Source organism: Nycticebus coucang, chromosome 22 (genome assembly GCF_027406575.1).
Source record: "Nycticebus coucang isolate mNycCou1 chromosome 22, mNycCou1.pri, whole genome shotgun sequence".
Classification (NCBI taxonomy): domain Eukaryota; kingdom Metazoa; phylum Chordata; class Mammalia; order Primates; family Lorisidae; genus Nycticebus; species Nycticebus coucang.
In genome coordinates, this window is record NC_069801.1 from 11841059 (window position 1) to 11849173 (window position 8115).

Sequence of the window (8115 nt, forward strand, 5' to 3'; positions counted from 1 at the left end):
CTGGGAAACTGAGTCTTTCTTTTTGAGACAGAGTCTAACTCTGTCACCCTGGGTGGAGTGCTGGGGCATCATCGTAATTCACAGCAACATCAAACTCTTGAGCTTAAGTGATCCTCCTGCCTCAGCCTCCCAAGTAGCTGGAAGTACAGCCACCCACCACGCCACCTAGCTAGTTTTCCTATTTTTAGTAGAGATGGGGTCTCACTCTTGCTCAGGCTGGTTTTGAACTCCTACGCTCAAGCAATCCACCTGCTGCAGCCACCCAGAATGCCAGGATTACAGACATGAGCCACCGAACCCAGCCGGGAAACTAAGACTTAAAGAGAGGAATTTTAAACCTAAAATTACCCTTTGGTAGGTAGCAACCCTGTTCCTTCCCCTCTGCTCTACAACCTCTCACTGTCTCCCAGCACACTTCACATAGACTCGAAACCAGCTGTTGATATAACTCCAGTAAAGTGAAAGCATCTTCAGGGAAGGGAAGTGAAGGGCTTCAGTTTGGTTTTGGGTTTTTTCTTTTTTTTTTCTTTTTTCTTGAGATGGAGCCTCAAGCTGTCACCCTGGGTAGAGTGCCCGTAGCATCACAGCTCACAGCAACCTCCCACTCCTGGGCTCAAGCAATTCTCCTGCCTCCGCCTCCCAAGTAGCTGGGACTACAGGTGCCCACCACAACGCCCAGCTATTTTTTGGTTGCAGCCATCATTGTTGTTTGGCGGGCCTGGGCTGGATTCAAACCCACCAGCTCAGGCGTATGTGGCTGGCGCCTTAGCCGCTTGAGCCACAAGTGCCCTGCCGTTTTTTTCTTTTTTTGAGACAGAGTCTCACTCTGTTGTCCAGGCTACAGTGCCATGGAATCATCATAGCTCACAGCTACCTCAAATACCTATGCTTGAGAAATCCTCTTGCTTCAGCCTCCTCAGTAGCTGGGACTACAGGCACCCACCACCACACTCAGCTAATTTTTCTATTTTTAGTAGAGAAAGGGTCTTACTCTTTCTCAGGTTGGTCTCAATTTCTAAGCTCAAGGGATCTTCCTGCCTCAATCTCCCAGAGTGCTGTGATTATTGGTGTGAGCCATCTTGCCCAGCCAGTTTTTACTTTGTTTTTGATATGAGACCGTAGCGCCCAGCTCAGGGCCTGGAAAATAACAGGTTTGTTGGATTCGCCTGAAAATTATCTGTTTTCTCCCACATTCCTGCTTTCCCACATAGATTCTGCCAGCATTTATTGAGTACCTACTATGTTCTGGGCACATCATGCTTAATAAAAATCATCTCATAGAATCCACCCCTTTCGGGCAGCACCTGTGGCTCAATGGAGTAGGGTGCTGGTCCCATATGCTGGAGGTGGCAGGTTCAAACCCAGCCCCAGCCAAAAAAAACTGCAAAAAAAAAAAAGAAAAGAATCTACCCCTTTCTATACCACCACCCCCAGCTATGACCTCCCAATGACTGTTCATATCCCCATTTTATTTATTTATTCCTTTTTTTTTTTAATTTTTTTTATTAAATCATAACTGTATACAATGATATGATTATGGGGCATCATACACTCACTTCATAAACCACTTGACACATTTTTATCACAGTGGTTAACATAGCCTTTCCGGCGTTATCTCAGTTACTGTGCCAAAACATTTACATTCTACATTTACCAAGTTTCGCAAATACCCCTGTAATATGCACCACAGGTGTGATCCCAAAAAATATGGAACGCTTCACGAATTTGCGTATCATCCTTGCGCAGGGGCCATGCTAATCTTCTCTGTATCGTTCCAATTTTAGTATATGTGCTGCCGAAGCGAGCACTCCTTTTTTTTTTTTTTTTTTTAAGACAGAGTCTCTCTTTGTCATCCTCAGTAGAGTGCCATGGTGTCACAGCTCACAGTAACCTCAAACTCGTGGGCCCAAGTGATCCTCTTGCCCCAGCTTCCCAAGTAGCTGGGACTACAGGTACCCACCACAATGCCCAGCTATTTATTTGTTGCACTTGTCATTGTTGTTTAGCAGGCTCAGGCCGGGTTCGAACCTGCCAGCCTCGGTATATGTGGCCAGTGCCCTAACCACTTGAGCTATGGGCGCTGAGCCCACATCCCCATTTTAAAGATGAGGAAACTGAGACTCAAGAGCACAGTTGGGGGTGGCGCCTGTGGCTCAGTGAGTAAGGCGCCGGCCCCATATGCCGAGGGTGGCGGGTTCAAACCCAGCCCCGGCCAAACTGCAACAAAAAAATAGCCGGGCGTTGTGGCGGGCGCCTGTAGTCCCAGCTGCTCGGGAGGCTGAGGCAAGAGAATCACGTAAGCCCAGGAGTTGGAGGTTGCTGTGAGCCGTGTGACACCACGGCACTCTACCCGAGGGCGGTACAGAGAGACTCTGTCTCTACAAAAAAAAAAAAAGAGCACAGTTGGTGCTTGAAGCCAGATCTATGCTGGACATAGTGGCTTACACCTGTAATCCTACCACTCAGGGAGGCCAAGGTTGGTGGATCTTCTCAGCTCTGGCGTTCAAGACCATGGTGAGCAAAAGCAAGACAGGGTCTGTACTAAAAATAGAAAAACTAACTGGGCATTGTGGCAGGTACCTGTAGTTTCAGCAACTCGGGAGGCTGAGGCAAGACGATCACTTGAGTTTGAGGTTGCTGTGGGCTATTATGACACCATGGCACTTTACCCAGGGTGACAGAATGAAACTCTGTCTCAAAAAAAAAAAAAAACCCAGATAGATGTGACTCTCACACCATCATTCTTCTCCTGCCAAACTGGCATTTCCTCAGCAAAGAGGGTGAAGGGCACTGAACCTGTGTATTGTGCCTGGAACCTGGCTGACTTGAAGGGTCTGGCCCAGAAATAGAATGCTGTGGAGTTGAGGATCCTGGGGTCCTTGTCACAGCCCTCTAACTTTCTATACAGGTGTGATGTGCACTTGGGTGAAGGCAGGCAGCAAGAACATGTGGGCACATTACATGTGTGTGTCCATGTGAGTCCATGTCTGAGTGTCTGAGTGTCCCAGTGCAATGGACTGGCATGGGGGAGGGAAGCACTGTGGCGTGTGCAGCTGTTGTATGTCCTTGTTTTACCAGTGAAGAACTGAGGCATACGGAGGTGGAGGATTTGCTGAAAGTAATACAACTCGCATCTGCCCATGGGTAGGTGTGTGTACAGGGACATTGTGTGTATGTGTGTGTGTGTAGGGTGGGGTGAGCAGAGCAGCTGCCTGCATCTCCAACCCTGTAATAGACCCTCCCTGTCTCGCCGACCTGCAGGAGAGAGGGGAATGGTAATAACTGTTTTGCCCGGCAGATCCGCCTCATGTCACAGCCTGAAAATGTGCCTTGAGGCCTGTCTGACAGAGACCCCTCCCTTGTCCAAGCTTGACCCTGGTCTGATCTCCCACGCGCATGGGGGTGTGTGTCTCTGGCACCTGACCTGCTCTCCTTATCTCCAGATTGGCCAGACCAATGGATGCCAGCAGGTGGGAGGCAATGATTTCTCCAGCAGACCAGGGGGCTGTTCCAGGAACAGAGTGTGTGTCTGTCCCCTCATCAGACTAGGAGCTCCCTGAAGGCAGGAGCTCTGCTTGCATCACAGTAGGGATATTGCAGGGCCTGGCTTCTGCTCCTCAACTCCTGGAAAACAGGCGATGGTCTCAGAGGAAGGGGTATCAGTGTGACAGACACCGTCTCTTGCAGCCCTGACTCCCCAGATCAATGTCACCTATTTGAATTTCCCCCACCAAGCCTGGGAGGGCAGCTGTATCAAAAGGACTGCAGGTCCTCAGCCCTGGGCAGTGGGACAGAAGTGCTCGACTAGCTGGGAATCAGACCGCTGCCCTCTCCTGCCCCACCCCACCCAGCCCTGTTACCCATGAACTTTGACCACTCCTTAGTTCTCTTATCAAAAAAACCACCAAAACTAGCCATTGAAACTCCCCGCCTCTGAAGCCCCACACCTCACCCCGCTCCACCCTGTCTGCCCCACTCTGGCATCCAGTGCCCACAACCCACCAATTCCACTCCCAGGAAGACCCAGAGGGGAGCAGAGCTGGCACCAGGAGGCAAACAGCCCTTCTGGCTGGCCTCCCCCGTTCCACTCTCCTGTTTCTCTGGGGTGTGCCCCTCTTTACCCTCTGACAGAAGCAGAGGATGGGATAGGGTAAGGGTGGTAGGCCAGGGCATTACCCATAAAAGAAAAGGGAATTTGAGAGTGGAGGCAGTGCTGGGAGATCAACGTCTGGTCTGGGGAGTTGGGGGGAGTTAGTTGAGATCAGCCAAAGAGGCAGGTCTCTTGTCCCTATCAAGAACAATAGTGCTGGCTTGGCGCCTGTAGCTCAAGCAACTAAGGTGCCAGCCACATACACCAGAGCTGGGCTGGGTGTATGTGGCTGAACCCAGCCCGGGCCTGCCAAACAACGACAACTACAACCAAAAAATAGCAGGGTGTTGTGGCGGGCGCCTGTAGTCCCAGCTACTTGGGAGGCTGAGGCAAGAGAATGGCTTAAGCCCAGGAGTTGGAGGTTGCTGTGAGCTGTGTGAGGCCACGGCACTCCACCGAGGGCCATAAAGTGAGACTCTGTCTCTACAAAAAAAAAAAAAAGAACAATAGCGCTGAGGAGGAAGCCATGAGGCTGTCACTCTCACCTGCCTTCTCTGGGCTTGAAAAGCCCCTCACTGACCCCAGCAGTGATGGGAAACTGAGACCCAAAGTGGGAGAATTCACATAGCCAGTCCCGGTGCAATGGGGGTAAGGGGGTCCTGTCCCCACTGCTCCTACCCTGGGCACGCAGAGCACCTATTTGAGACTCACGGGCATGTCTGTGCCCTTCACTCGCTGACTGTGCCTCAGGTTCCCCATATGAAAAATAGAGGATAAGGAGAGTGAGTCAGTTTTATTATATAAGATAAGAGAACCAGGCAAAGCAGCCAGCGCGGAGCCGGGCACACAGAAGTTGCTTCATAAAACACAGCCACCACCTTCTGCTCTGAAGTCCTCTCCCCCCCTTAAAATACACAACTCCCCAACTTCTTTAGAGGGATCTTACCTCCCCCTCACCTCCCCCAATGCTCCCAGCCTTTGTCCCCAGGTGTGAACCAGAGTTCCCTCCTCCAAGGGAAGTGGCACTTCCTCCTCCCCTCCTGCCACCACCGCCTGCTGATGGTTTTGCTGGGAGTGACAGGGCTACCCAGCCTGCTGACTCAGCTGTAGAGAACTGGGGCTTGCTTAGCAACGGGCAGGCCTCGGGCAAACAGAGCCCCAGCCCTGGGCAGCCACACCCCTGCCGCAGGAATGCAGCCACATTCCTGGGGGGGTGCCGTGGCACTGTGCCTGTTACTGGGGGGGGGGGCAGCCAGGCACCTTCCTCTGCTACCTCCGCACCGGGTATAAGGGAGCCCTCACACTAGGGCTCAGGCCTCCATAGCTGTTTGCCAGGTTCCTAGCTCAGGGCCAGGGCCCCACATCCTGAGGGGAGGAGGCAGCAGTGAGGTGGTAAAGCTCTGGAATCTTCACATTCTTCTGTGACCTTGGACCGGGATGTTCTGAGCCTCAGTTTCCTCACCTATGAAGTGTAGCCTGCTGGGGGTGAGAACAGGATGACAGAGCGCAGGTCCAGGATTTAGCACCAGCCTGCCTCACCCCAAGGATTCAATGACAGGGACCCACATTCTGTGCAAAATGAGGGAGGTCTTCTGGCTCTGGGGCCCTAAGGGAAGACTGAAGCTCAGAGAGAGATGCACCTCTTTGAGGCCACACAGCTGTCCCCCCATCCTATCTGCCCACCCAGAGCTTCCCTAATCAGCCCCACATCACAGGTCCACAAAGACCCCCAGGCCTCTCTCTTCCCACTGGCCAGGGCCAGACCTGGCTGGGGGAGCCTCTGGGCTTCCGTGCTGGCTTCCTGGAGCTCCATCCAAGTAGGGGCCTCAGTCCTTCCTCCGCCCTTCTACCAGACCAGGCACTTCCCCAGGCAGGGCCCACATCACCCAGCCCTGGCCCCAGGGCCACCCTCAGGCAGTCAGGGGAGGAATTTCCCTCAGGAAACCCTCCCTCTCCTTCCTTCCATCTCTGTCTTGCCCTTCTCTCTCTGCCTCTTCATCCTAGGAAAAGGCATTTCAAGCACACAGGAAATTTGTTTCATGAAAAGCTTCCTTGACTGGAAGCTGGGCCTTCCGGAGTTGCATTCTGATTCTATCTCTGACTTGCTGTGTGACCTTGGGCAAGTCCCTTCCCTTCTCTGGGTCTTCTGTTTCCCCTTCTCATCTACCCTGCAAGTGAGATTGTGAAGCGCCCAACACATAGTAGGTCCTTGCAAAATAAGTCTCATGGGCGTGCCCAGCCCCACCCACCCACTCACCGCTTCCCTTAATCCCTGAAGATCTGCCTGGCTTTGATACCCCTGTGGGTGGCTGAGCTAGAGTTCTAAAAAGGAAGCTGAGGCTCCTGGGGGTGGGGAAGCAGGGAGTGGGAGGGCAGAGCCTGCCAGGCCTGCCCAAGGGAGGGGGCTGTGTGTGGGCCCCTCGCCATTCACTGCTAAGCCTGGATCCAGGCGCCTTTGTGCCAAGAACAAAACCCAGAGGCTCAGTTGTTCTCAGATCTGCCTCTCTCAGCTCCGGAAAGGACGGAAGCCTGGGCCTGAGGTGTATGCTGTGCCGCCTCATGGGCCCTGGGGTACCAGGGGCAGCCCCACATCCCAGAAACTTCCCACTACCCCAGGGTGCAAAGCTGTTATAGACTAACAAACCTGGGTTCAGATCCCTTATCTTACTCATCAGGAGGCTTGGGCCAGTGTTTTAACCCCTGGGAGCCTCAGTTTCACTATCTGTAAAGTGGACATAATAATGGCTCCGGCCTCATGAGTGGGAGGGTTGAATGAGATGATATATCTGGCAGTGGCTGAGCCTGGGGTCCAGTGTGCATTCTCCCAGTGGGATAGCTGCTGTCAGACTGGCTTTGTTCTTGCCTAGCTGTGTGCAGCGTAAGCCAGAACAAACTTGGGTCTGAGTGCAAAATGCACACGTGTGTGTGTGTGTGTGTGTGTGTGAGAGAGAGAGAGAGAGAGATTGGGGCTCTGAGCAGGCCTGCCCAGGTGTGTGGGAGATAAGGACCCAGCCCCATGCCAGCTCCTTCTGCAATCCCCCACTCTGGCGTCCCCCAATAGTAGTGTCTTACTCCTAGCTAAATGCCCTGGGCCAGGGGCTGCTGGGTACTACGGTGACCCTAGAGAGGAGGAATTGAAAGCTTGGCAGGTGGGGGTGCTGGTCACCTGCTGATTAGGCCCCTGCCTGGCCCTCAACCCTGGGCCTGGGGGGTGGCTGGTTGCTCCCAGCTCATCATGGCCAGCATGGTTCCAATGGGGGCAGCGCCAGTGCCGAGGTCTCTCCTGTGACACTCAGACCTGAGCCAGCATCTGGGGACAAGGATCCTGTCAGAGAGCAGGGCCCAGGCAGCAATGACTCTTGTTTCCAGGCAGGGGGCCAGGAGGCCTGTGGTCACATTCTGCCTGGGGCCTGGGCTGCAGCCAACCATCAGCAGCCGAGATTGTTGGGTCATTTTTATTTTAAATGAAAAAGAATTTTGAGTGGAAACACGTGTACCCCCATCTTTCTTTCTCTGTCTCATCCTCAGATATTTCTCTTTTGTGTACCTCCCTTTTCTCTGTTTTTCTTCTCTCATTCTCTGTACATCTTTCCATCTCTCTCACTCCCTCTCTCTCTCCATCCCCTTGTGAAAGAGATCGTAAAGGAAACAAGTTTCCTCTGAGTTTTTTCCTGCAGTTGTCAGGAGTCAGGAGAGGTACCAGATTACCTTCCTTGGTGTGTGGCCCAGGCCCCTGCCATAAAATCCCAGTCAGGCCATGGCCCCGTTCAGGGGCTCCATCCTAGCAGGGTAAGGGATGTCTGAGTAGAGGCCCCAGGACTGGACCCCACCTCCCCCGAAGTCCAGCTGCCCCTAGATCTACCCCTCTTCACTCTGTTTTCTATACCAGTCATCTAGAAAATAAGTCTGCAACTTAAAACAAGTCTTTAAACACTGGTCTGGTCCAAACCACCCCATTCTGTCGCCAGAGACTTATGCCACGGGAGTTCATGACCTACACAAGGCCACTAACTGCTCACAGAAGC

The 8115-nt window shown here is 52.9% G+C and overlaps 1 non-coding gene across 1 annotated transcript; it reads right to left on the reverse strand.

Annotated features, from left to right (window-relative positions):
* Positions 1–1701: 1701 nt before the first annotated feature.
* Positions 1702–1808, reverse strand: LOC128575763 (U6 spliceosomal RNA). Its single transcript, XR_008377156.1, has one exon. It is a non-coding gene; the product is annotated as a U6 spliceosomal RNA (small nuclear RNA).
* Positions 1809–8115: the final 6307 nt, after the last annotated feature.